This window comes from Eupeodes corollae, chromosome 2 (assembly GCF_945859685.1).
Source record: "Eupeodes corollae chromosome 2, idEupCoro1.1, whole genome shotgun sequence".
NCBI classification, from domain to species: Eukaryota; Metazoa; Arthropoda; class Insecta; order Diptera; family Syrphidae; genus Eupeodes; species Eupeodes corollae.
This window is the reverse complement of record NC_079148.1, coordinates 87,912,257-87,924,502: the sequence shown is the minus strand read 5'-3', so window position 1 is coordinate 87,924,502 and position 12,246 is coordinate 87,912,257. Positions and strand designations below refer to the sequence as shown.

At 30.8% G+C, this 12,246-nt stretch overlaps 1 protein-coding gene across 11 annotated transcripts in view; it reads right to left on the bottom strand.

The window, feature by feature from the left end:
- Positions 1–12,246, bottom strand: part of LOC129947202 (tensin-1) — a 179,481-nt gene that overhangs the window by 112,351 nt on the left and 54,884 nt on the right. The window contains exon 1 of one of the 11 annotated variants that reach the window (XM_056057663.1): positions 589–749. The exons of 8 other annotated variants lie outside the window; for them this stretch is intronic. The gene's annotated coding sequence lies outside the window, so the exon portion shown is untranslated. Of the gene's footprint in view, positions 1–588; positions 750–12,246 lie in introns of those variants that run through there. 2 more of the 11 variants (XM_056057664.1, XM_056057672.1) reach the window with 2 other exon arrangements.

Here is a 12,246-nt window from a genome sequence, read left to right as displayed (position 1 = left end):
TTTTATAAACCATACGATAACGACAATTGGCGAAAGGTGTTTAGCAAAATCAAAATTTGTTTTTATTCGCAAAAAAAGAACACAAAGAACCATGGAAGCAAGCAAGAAATGATAAAAATAAAACAAAAATTAAAGTTATAAAACATATCTATACGAATCGAAATTTTGTATACACTAACACTGAAGTAAACGAAGTGCCAACAACAAAGTGGTGAATTAAAAGCTGTCATTAACTGACGGTAATTACTTCGAATTCCTTATTTCTTTCACTGAGGTTGGAAGGTGTTCTTAAAAACAACAACATTAAATAACATCGACACGTGCAAATATAAACAAAAGATTTTAAGCGGAATGTGGTACGTAAATTAAAGGAAGGTGTGTGTGGTAAGTTGCAGCACTTGCACCGCATCGCATATACAACTAGACATCTACGCAGCGTAGATACTTTTTCTATAAGTGTTTCGAGTGATTTTCAAATGTAAACAAAACGCACAAAACTTCTTGCCGAGGATCGCGCCCAATTAATTACAAACTTCACATTTGCTCGAATACAAGCATAACGAAGAGCATATATACAAAACAACCAACCTACACTATATACGCTAAGGCTTTACGTTGAAAGTTGAAGATGTTGCGGCGCGGCGCACTTCGTATTCTTCAATCTTCAAAACAATTTTACGATACGCACGTACATATTTGTCTGTAGAAAACAAAACCGATGAGCGTTTAAAACGATCTAAATGCCAGTTGGCGACTGATCTAACAAAATTGGAAGACTCAATATGGAAGTTAACAATTTTTTTTTCTTTCACATGCTTTTCCATACAAAATGTAGTCTTCTCAATGTGTTCAGTTTTAGTATCTATAAGAGAAGCAAGCACAAGCATTCCATGAAGATTGTGGAACACAAAACGTGAACGTGAAAGAAAGCGACCGAGAATTGGAAAGAAAACGACAATGACGTGACGCCAACGAGCGCCAATGCCAAAGGCTCCACGCTCCAACCTCCACATCAGGGCCGAACTAACGGTTGCACTGTGCATCCGCAAAGAGGGCGAAATATACTAAATATTGAATCTATATCTATATATATTTTCATGGTCTTGAAGAAGGCAGTTTTGGAAGCTAGAAACTTACATTTTTATACTTATATTATTTAAGCCTGTTTGTAATTTTAGTACATACTACAAGATCGTTACAACAGAAGATATCTTAAGGCGCTTCAGTTTTTCACGGACAACTTAAGTTTTTCTTAATTTGGTATACGTTCACTTTTTTGTGTAATATTATTAACTTGTGCTTTCTTTCAATTTGTGGTAAAATAATGTTAAATATAGAAATAAAAACTTGTTGATAGAGACAAATAATCAAAATAAAGAAAATCTAGATGAATGCAGATGATAGGAAGTACCTTAGTGCAGATAAAGATAAATGGGCTGGAAATTGGTGTAATTATTGTCAGACTCAGATCAATGTAGAATTCTTTTGATACCTTGAAAGATATAATACATCCCTAAAAAAGGAAGTACAAAATTCAAGTTCATTTATAAATACAATTTTTTCAAAGGCTTAACTAAATGCTTTTGGCATGGCTTTGCCGTTTGCCTGATTGACAATTTTTAAACAAGGTTCTAAATTGAAGTTTAAATTTTTATTTATAAAATAAAACCGTAGATATTATCTTTGGATTGAAAGCGATCTTAAAATAATTTCTTTTACTAAGATTTAGTTCAAGAATGACATACTTGGCTCTTTGTACTGAAGAAGTTACTTGTGCCATACATTCGAGTCTACATTTTCCTACATTCTTCAACAATTTCGGCAATGAGATTATGCAAGGAATCTTTGACTTTCCTTTCCATTGAAGCCGGTAAGAATAAAATCCATTCAACACTAATCTGCTAATTCCCTCAACTTCTCCAACCGAAGATTTTGTTCATTGTAATCATTTTAGGTAATGTGTCATCACATCAGCCTTATAAAAAACTCTTTAAAGAAGAAGATGTGCAGGCCAAGTGTTCTGAGGAAAAACGGTGATACCCGGTTTTAATAATTAACACGTTTGGTGTATTTTTTGGAAGTTGGAAACATCTTTTTGAGTAGAATCTTAAAAGATTTTCTACCGATTCATATTTACTGTGGCCCCAAAGACTATGATTCTATGAGTTGTCATTTAAAAGATCTTTCGTTTACAATGCAGGTTATAGGCGAACATATAAACGTTCGGCTAAAGGAATGCACACTCTTTTGAATATTCTGTTTGTTTGGCAAGTTTCTATTCCGGTCTAGTTGTCTTTAAAATTCAAAATGCAATTAAGTTCTCAACGGACTGTTCAGTCCCTTCTTAATTTGTTTGATGTTTTTAAACTTCATAAAATTAAAGGACATTGTAAGACTGTTTTAAAATATCAACTTATTTGAAGATTCGAGAGACTCAAAGATTGTGTTTTTCTTTTTTTCAGTTCATAGTGCGCCCCTGGCCACGTAGCTCTCGGTCTCGACCACAAGTAGATAGTTTTTCGCTCTTATTCGTTTTGTGTATTACTATTTTTGTTGTTGTTGTTTTTGTGCGATTAGGGGGCAGATGAGGCGGAAAGCACAATCTCACACAAATACACTTAGATACCTACATACATACATATACTCAATGTCTTTAAGTTTTAGTTTGATCACCGATTGGTGCCGCAGCGGCTTTGGCAGGGTGAGAAAAAGAGTACAAAGGCGATGACGATGCAGAATAAATAGCAAAATAAAACAAAATAAAAAGAAAACAAAACAAAACAATAATATACCTACATATGTAATATAGGTACTATACACAAGAAGAAGAAGAGTACGTATCGTTCTTGAATATTAAATAGGGTGCTTAGTTGATTCTTTATTGGAAATTATTTTAAGATTTGTTTTTAAGTGAAAGATACATTAAATAAGTACTGTTTTAAGTATTAATGGTTGTGTTGAGTCATGGGATTTACATAATGGACCAAAAAGAAATTGGAGTGTTTTAGTTTCGAAAATATTAATATCTGTAAATGAATTGTAAGTTCCGCATTTTTGAGCAAAGGTTAATTAAGAAAACCCCATAACCAAAGAAGTCATAGGTCAGTAAATTGAAAAAAAAATATATATCTTACAGGTAGTATAACTCGTATTTTAATAGAATATACATTTTTTTATATTTGCTAACAAAAACAACTAAATACGTAAAAGAACAATTTAGGTATATTATAAGAGGACTTTGGGTCCTTATGCTCTTATGCCTCAAGTAGATACATTTGTATCTATATTACTATTTTTGTTTCTATCAATTTTTCTTTCGGTTCGGATTGTTAAAAATAATAGCGAATGTTAAACTAAGAGTGGAAATTGGTCAAATTGAATTAAATAGCACTCAGTTTTGATATAACAAAATATTTTGTATTTTTTTTCGACTAACTCTATATACTATGCAGCAAAAACTTATAAGGTTTTTGGAATGTAATTACAAGGATGGCATGTAATCCATTGCTTTGGTGTTTTAAGCGGGATACCGACATAATACCCAAGTTCAAAATTTCCAAAAACAAAATCCCCACATTTTAAGAAATACACAAATTAGTTATCCCCAAGCGTTAAGTCCCCAAAAACAAAATCCCCAGGATTTAAATCTTTATGCACATAATCCACAAACGAAATCCGCAAATCTAAAATTCCCAATCGCCGCCGCTGTCTAAAACTATTGGTTTTCATTATTTGTGTGAAGGCCTTGATACTGTGGTGTGCATTTTCTTAAAAATAATTTTAATTTTAACGAAGTAGATTTACCTGGGTATAAAATATACTTCACTTTTCAAGCTCTACTTCTTGTATTGAACAAAATAGTCCATCAATACATGGAAATACAACAGATAAACTACAGTGAATGGGTAAAAGATAGTACTACTGTTTCGAACAAACTTTAAACGTCATTAATTACGATCTGAAAAAATTTACTTTTTTCGCTTATAAAGCATTAGTTTAAAATTGGGATTAAATAGCTCTAATTTAAGGAAAGTAACATTGTCTTATAAACTTACCTTTTCTAAAATGATCTGCTCAGTTTTTTTTTTTAATTTTCAATCAGAAGTCCGAACCCTGGTCATCGGAAGTCTTTAAGCACGGATTCACCATATTGCAAGTATATCTAAGAAATTATTTTTTGCGCCAAACATAGTTTTTTAGATACTCGAAATATGATGGATCTGTACTTACGGATTTTGATTTTTAAGATTTTAAATTTGGGAATTTTGGTTTTGGGGATTTTGGTTATTGATATTTTAGATTTGGGGATTTTTGCTTAGGGGCTAGAGCTGTTTTAAGCCACAGTTTGTGTCTGTTGTTGAACAAATGAAAACTATGGCTAAAGTTTCTTTCAAGGATAATAATACGATATATTTATTTGTTCATGATAATCATGAATTTGGAAGATTGGTCCATCTCTAAATTCCAAGAAAAATCACCCCTCACATAATGGTATCGTATTTAACTGTTTTGTGTGAATAATAAAAGTGAAACTTCTTTCCTCGATAATAAATAAATGCCCTGCCTTAAAAATTAAACAATATTTTAAATTCTTATAAAAAGAAAATTAAAATTGTTCAAACAAAATTGTCATCAACATTAAATACGGCTCTAAAATTTTTAACTTTCTATTGAAAGTTATTGCAGTCTTTCTTATTTGTCGAATTGGAAATTTTGCCATTTCTCAACGTTTCAAGGTCCCTAAAGTGCGTACATTGGGCAAGCTATTTTCATTGTCAAAATTCAGTAGAGATATCAGCTTCATATAAATTTTGTTATACCGATATTAATGCAGAAAGACGCAGAAAGGACCCTTAAAAAAATCAGTGGGTGTTTTTTGTTTGTTAACTCAAATATCTCAAACAAACCAATAACGCTAGCGACTTTCTATGTCACATATAGTGACGGGAAACCAAACTTTATTTTTTTATCTCCAAAATAATTGTATGGAACGTGTTCGAAATTTGGTAAATAGCATTACAAAAAGTTGTTAAAAATTGATTTCAACTCAAACATTACTTAAAAAATGTAAGACATTGACTTCAAACTGATTCATTTTAATGAAATATTGATTAGACATTTTTTTCCAAAAAAAAAGAACATATAAAAAAACACGACTCAAAAATTTAAGATATTGGCTTCAAATTAATTTCAAGTTATACTATGTCATAAAAAATTAAATTTCATTCTGTGCAAAATTTTCTAAAAAATCCATCTGCATTCATTTATATAAGAAATAAAAACATAACAAAATTGGCTTTCTTAAACTCTCCTTAAAAATGTGCAACATATTGTTAACTTTTATTAATTTTTTTAGAAAAATTAAATTGACAACTTTTTTAACAAATCACAAAAATCTAAAAAACCAACAGGAAACTGATTAGAAATGGTTTTCGACTTAAGTATTAGGACAATAAAGGAATTTACATTATTTATCTGACACACATTTAAAATAAATATTTTGTTAAAGTTTTAGGTTAAACAAATCGACAGACAGGATGGGATGGGATGGTGTCTTATCCCAGCCTCTTTTTATTTTCAATTTTCAAGTTTTCAATTGTTGATTTCAAAAACCTTTTTTATTTTTTTTAATAATACGGCTGAAGTTTTGTTAGCAGTTTAAAAAAAAAATATTTTTTTTTAATTTTAACCAACATCAATTACGAAAGCTGTTTAAAATACAAATTTTATTTTATTGGAAATACTGACTTAATTTTGCCTCAAGCTGGTGGGTTTGTATTAAACCTTGGTTCTTTGTCCTGCTTCAAACTAACTCAAATGCCTAGAAAAGACTTGTATTTAATGCTTATCCGAGTTTAAAATTGTTAAAAAAAGGAATTAATATTATTTATATTTATTCCCTATGTATTTCAACAATGTCTGTTAGAAATTGACTTTGTGTTCTTCACGTGACCTTTTCTTTTCTAAAAGAAATATGTAAATCATACAATTTTGTCTTAGTGCAATTTTTTAAACTCAAACCCACTGACAAAATAACTTCAAAATTAAATTCATAGCTAAGATCACAGCACAAAATGCTAGTATGAAGGACGATGGACATATTTGTATATTAGCTGAGTGTAAAACCAGCAGAATTGAAATAAGTACCAAAAGAACCAAACTAAGATAATTTCATTCTGTAGCTACAAGTCTCGAAACCACCAGCCTATTAAACTGTTGCACGTGTTTGTATACAATGTCGATTTATGTACCTTATAAAGGGTCTGCAACATTTATGTATAAATTGAAAGGTATTTTTGCCATAAATCTACAAAAGCTAAAAGAACTAAGTATTTTCCCGATATAGAAAAAAAAACAGTTCTTTGAGAATATAATGCTTTTTAGGCTTAGAAGTCCAAAATTTTGATCGATAGTGGAAATTATTGATTATTATTAAAAATACATAATTGTGTAAAGAACATGCAAAGAACAGATACAATAGTTAGTTCGTTTGATAGGGGAAGATTTGTACATTTCATCCATAGACTCTTGACAATTGACGAGTCAATAATAATAAATTCATTACACATAACTGTGGTTTGAAAAAGGTTCAAAAAACAGTGTTACTGAATAACAAACAAACCAAGAAACTTCTTTCATTCGCCAAAGGAAATTTATCTTTGTAACTTTCTTTGGCAGTCGGCTAAAAGTGTTCAAAAATTGTAATGCCTTCGTTTAACAGCAAGTAAGAAACTTCTATTATTTACCATTTGGTACCTATTTCAATTCAGTTGGCTGTACGCCCGAAATAAACATTGTCCTTTAAACTTTACCTCCATTCATCCAAGAAATACTTCTTCAATTTTTTTTAAAGTAACCCTCAAATATTATTTGATAAACAAACAATTTCTCATATACGAGTAAATGCGGGCAAGTATATACACACTATAGATACATATATTTATATTAACATTTTTTAGATACTTTATCCATCGAACATTGAAGAATTGCGTTCTCAAATAAATCTTTATCACTCATCAAAAATATTTCGTTATAAATAATAACCTATGCTTGCATACTATGTATGTTTACTATACTAGAACCTACATTATACAAACATATCTATGTACATGTGCGTTGTACAGTACATAATTAAAGTTATATCATATCGATTGTCGGTATAGACTATTGTGCAACTACCCAGCCCTTTTAAATTGGAATTGTCCGTCATTTAAGTGCACAAGACTTATGATTCCGTATTGATTCAATGAATTAAACTAAAGATTGTTTCAGACTTTCAAAGGGGCAAATACAAATTTAAGAAGTGGTGATTATGGGGGAGTAGGTTAAATAAAATAAATTGAGATCTTTTTCTATCACCCTAGAGGAAAAGGGGATTATTTTTAGACAGACAAACATATTAAAGGTCGAGAAGATCAGAATTATGGATAACTATGGGCAATAGTCCATAAAACGCTATTTAAAAGGTTGAAGTTGATAATTGAATTAAGTTTATACAATTTATTGTATTTTATAAAAATTACCATGGCAACAATTGGCAAAGTATCAAGATATAAACTGATGGGTTCATATAAGAAACATGTTTTGAAAATGTATCCAATATGTCTTATAACTTTTGTGTTTAAATGTGCGAATATTCAAAAGCCATGCAAAATATTTAACACAAGTAAATACTGTCATGTTTGAGGTCTTGCATTCGATTCCTGCCTGGGCATTTAAAAGTAAAGTGTCTTTTCAAATTAGCAGTTCGAATTCGGTTTACAATCCTGCTAACATTACTCGCACACAGGAATGGTTGAGAGTTGTGAGCCACTAGGCCCTAGTTCTTAACGGATTGCACCACCTAATGTATTAGCTTCCCATGGGAAGGTATTGTAATCGGTTCAATTTGTCGAATTGAAAATGTGGTTATTTCTCAAAATTTCAAGGTCCCTAGAACCTAAATAAAAGATTTTTAGAGAGATGTTTGTGCGTACATGTATTCGTACGTTCGTACATCCGTGGGTTGGGGAAGCTTTTTTGTCGTCCACGTCTCAACAACAGGTAGACATATCGACTTCAAATAAATGTTGTTATACAGAAGGATTATAAAAAATTGAGTGGGTGGTTTGTTAACCATGGCAATTTTTAAAAAAAGGTAAAAATATTAGTTAACCCAAAATATCTCATGTATCAATAGCGCTACCAACTTGAAACTGATAAAAGAGGCTTTAATTCACACACACTCCCCACCCGTCTGTCAATTTGTTTTGCTTATAATTTGTAAAATCTCTTAAAACTGAAACAGATGTTCCACAAGGCTGTATATTGAGTCCGCTGATGTTCGCTCTTTTTATCAATGATATTGAAAATACATTACTGGGAGGCGTTTTTTATGGCGATTTATCTTTAAAAATTTTGCTCTATGCTGATGACGTGGTGGTATTCTCTGATAACCCAGTGACATTGAAGCTTCAGATAAATAAACTTAAACAATGTTTGCGATTCGTGGGACAATCAACGTTTCTAAATCTAAAATTATGAGGATTATTGAAATAAATTTTCAAAAGAATCTTCCGGCTGCTCCGTAGAACGTCTAATTACGCCAAATATGTTGAGTCCGGGCTTCCGCAAATATATGTTAGAAATTCAAAGGCCAACGCTGACTATCTTATTAAAGCTATGCATAGACCTGATAGTAATCTGCACAAGCAAATCCTGCTTATATCACTCCATTGTGAATATTCTCCTTTTAGAAATTAGCATTCTCTTGCCACAGCACATAATTCAGCAATGAATCTAAACGCACACAAAAAAGAAGAATGGAGAAATACTTTATACAAATGCATTTCGATGGTTGATGAGGAAATGAATACAACTAAAGGGCTAGGAAATCGCTTTATAGAGCAACCAATAACCGCCTTAATTTAACTTTGGGTGATTTTATTTATTTCTGTGAGGACCTTTCTGCTTCTAATATACGTTTGATATTCAAAATACGGACTCAAACTCTTGAGCTCACCTACAGGCCACATAGAACTGACAAAGATGCAATTTGTTCACTCTGCACTCAAACTAAAACGAAGATGCTTACCATTTTTTAGCAACTTGTCCTATTTTACAAGAAATCCGTAGACTTCATTTTGATAAAAGCTTCCTCGTGTTTTAAACGAGGAGTTCGATTGAAAGTTGCTGGTACGCTATGTCTCACATGCAAATAATTACAGACAAAAAATCCACATTCTCAGAAACTTTTCCACTTCTTCACCATCTTCGGTTTTTTAGTTAAAAAAAATATTAAACTAAAATATTTTGAACAACCATTTAAAGTACCTAATTGTTAATTGTTTTCTTATTTTAATAGTAACACATACATATTTATTGTTGACGTTTCTTTTTCTTCTTTAAATTACTTTGCCACTTTAACAAAACAACATTTAAAACGTTAATCACATTTTTGTAATATTATTGATATATGTATGTTTTTTATTTTATATTCCATAATATTGTATACTCTTTTTTCTCAATGTAAATTTCTTAATGAACAAAGATTTATCTATCAATCTATATTATGACTTTAACAAAATGTTTATACAAATATTTTTGATATTAATAATTTAAAGTCAATATTTTTCTTTGTTTTCTTGTATTCGCCTTTTTTTAAACGAGTTTTCAGTTGACTTTTTATAACAAAATAACTAAAAATTACCAAAAATGTTTTATATGTAGTGAAATAGTTTTATTTCAAAATCTATTTTTGTTAACGAGATTCTTAGCCGAAACCCACAGATTGAAACGATTTAAAAGTATGTAAATACCTTTATTAATTCACAAGATATCAATACGTACGAAGGTGCAAACTTACGTGCACACGCATGCCCGAACATCTCTTTAAGAATCTTTTATTTGGACTCTAGGGACCTTGAAACGTCGAGAACTGTCATAATTTTCAATTCGACAAATCGGATCATTACAATCACTTCCTGTGGGAAGTTAAAAAATAGTCACAATAGCTTTGAACTTTTCCAAAAGTCTCACAGTTGGGCCAGACATCAAACTTATTTTAAATTTTTATTCAAGCAAAACTCAAAATAAATAAATTGAATACCTAGGCAAAAATTATTAAAATGCATTTCTATACAAATTACGTATACGCCCGTGTGTACCTAAAAGAACTTTTCAAAGTTTAGGAAAAGTACATTTAAATTTAAATGAAGATTGTAAAATGGAGATTGTAAAATGAAATTTTGAGAACACGTCACACTTGTCATATACAAAATAATAGTATAAAAAAGAACAAAAGGTCAAATGTGTTTTTTTTTAAGAATTTACCCGTATAGTGTCTATCTCACATCAGGCTCCTTTTATGTTTAAATATCTGCACTTTTATTTTTCTAAACATACACAAAGTCATTAACCACAATAAAAGTGTATAAACTCGATGATGATTGAAATCGTTCAGGCTTTACTTTTGTATAAATGCATATCAATTCCATTAAGCAAATCGCCGTCAGGACGTGGTTAGAGGGTTTTTGCATGTCTTCCTTTTGATTCAAATCGTTCACGTTCGTTCGTCTTGAGTCTTTTTTCAGATATTATAATCATAAAGATACTTTTGCGAGATTATGTTACTTAGGCTGATGTTGGCGTCGAATCATGTTTGGTTGCTTTTTTTTTGTTGCAAGCTATCATATAAAGTTATAAACCCAGAGGAAATGATGCAAGAAAAAGTAATAGACTTTCAAAAGCATGACCACAATATTTATTATCTTTGTATGTGACATGGGAAACAAATAAAACAGTGAAGTAAATAAAAGCCTTATGCTTTATAGCAAGCTTATAATAAGAAACATATGGCTTGAAGATAGGCAGCAAATAAGGAACAAACAATATGCAGTGATCTCATTTATAAGTTTTGTATAAGTGCGAGATCGTTGAAAGATATCAATGGAATTTGAATTAGATCTTAAATGGTGATAGAAAAGAATTGGCGCTTCGGTTATGGGAAGGTAATAAATTTATATTCGACAATGTGGTTAGATATAAATCAATTTAGATATAGTGATTTTTCTTCCTATCAATTCTTAATCACTAAAATTCTTGGGATAAAGATAAGAAAAAGAACATAACATAATACTTTTTAAGAATCTACTCCGATTTTAAGCCCTAAAGTTTTTTAATGTCAAATACAAAACTGCTACTAGCTCATAATTTTATAATAGAACCGTTGTTTTTAGTTTTACTTTTCAGATTACTTATAAGCCAAATTGTTTCTAAAAATGTAAATGTGTATGTTCTAAATTAAGAAATACTAACGGCCAATTCCTTGAAAAAGTTCTGTGTGCTCTAAAACTCGGATTATTGAAAAATTGGAACTTGGTTCAGTTCGAACTCATATTTTCATTAAGTTCTGGAGCGTTAGAACTCTGATATAGATCTCAGTCTGAGATAAAACTTCGATTTGTTTAGGTTATTAGAATTTGGCATAGCAATGTTTTTAACTCATTGAACGATTTAATGATCAGGTATAATAGTTGTAATACATTTGAAGTCAGCAATAACAAAACACGGACGGGAATAAGTCAAGTTCACAGTAACTTTCAGACAAATAATTTATAATGTATGTAGGTTTTTATTGGTAAGCTTCTGAACACTACAGAACATAAACACCGTGGACAATTTATGAAGAAATAACTTTAAATCTCAAACGTGCAATATGTCAATAGGTTGACAATTTGTTTGTTAAAAGGCGTCGGCTGTGTGGACACCTTTTAAGAATCTGTAATATTTGTTTAGTTATATGTACTTAACATTGAAAAACGATATTCAAGTGAAACCTATGATACTCTAATTATTAACAACGAACGTGCCCCTTTCAATTCTATGAACTTTCCAAAAAAGGCATAAGGTTCGTAGACCCCGTTTCCATATCTGTAACCTTTAGGTCCATGGAAATTCTAACCACAGATATTATGTTAATCAATAATGCCATAGGTTTAGTCCAGCGAGCACTTTTAAAACCAAAAAATTCAAAACAATATTGAAAATACAACAAACCTTTTAAACGACATTGGTTGACACAAAAATAAAAATGAAAATCAATTAAAATCGACAATTTATTTTATAGACTGAAATCAATAACAAAATTGTTTACCGCCCAATCAAAACTGACAAAGATTCAATATTCTTACTCGATAGAATGTCAGAAATGTATGTCAAAAAATTCTACCTACCGTGTGCTGTGAAAGTAGTTTATTATTCGTTAGA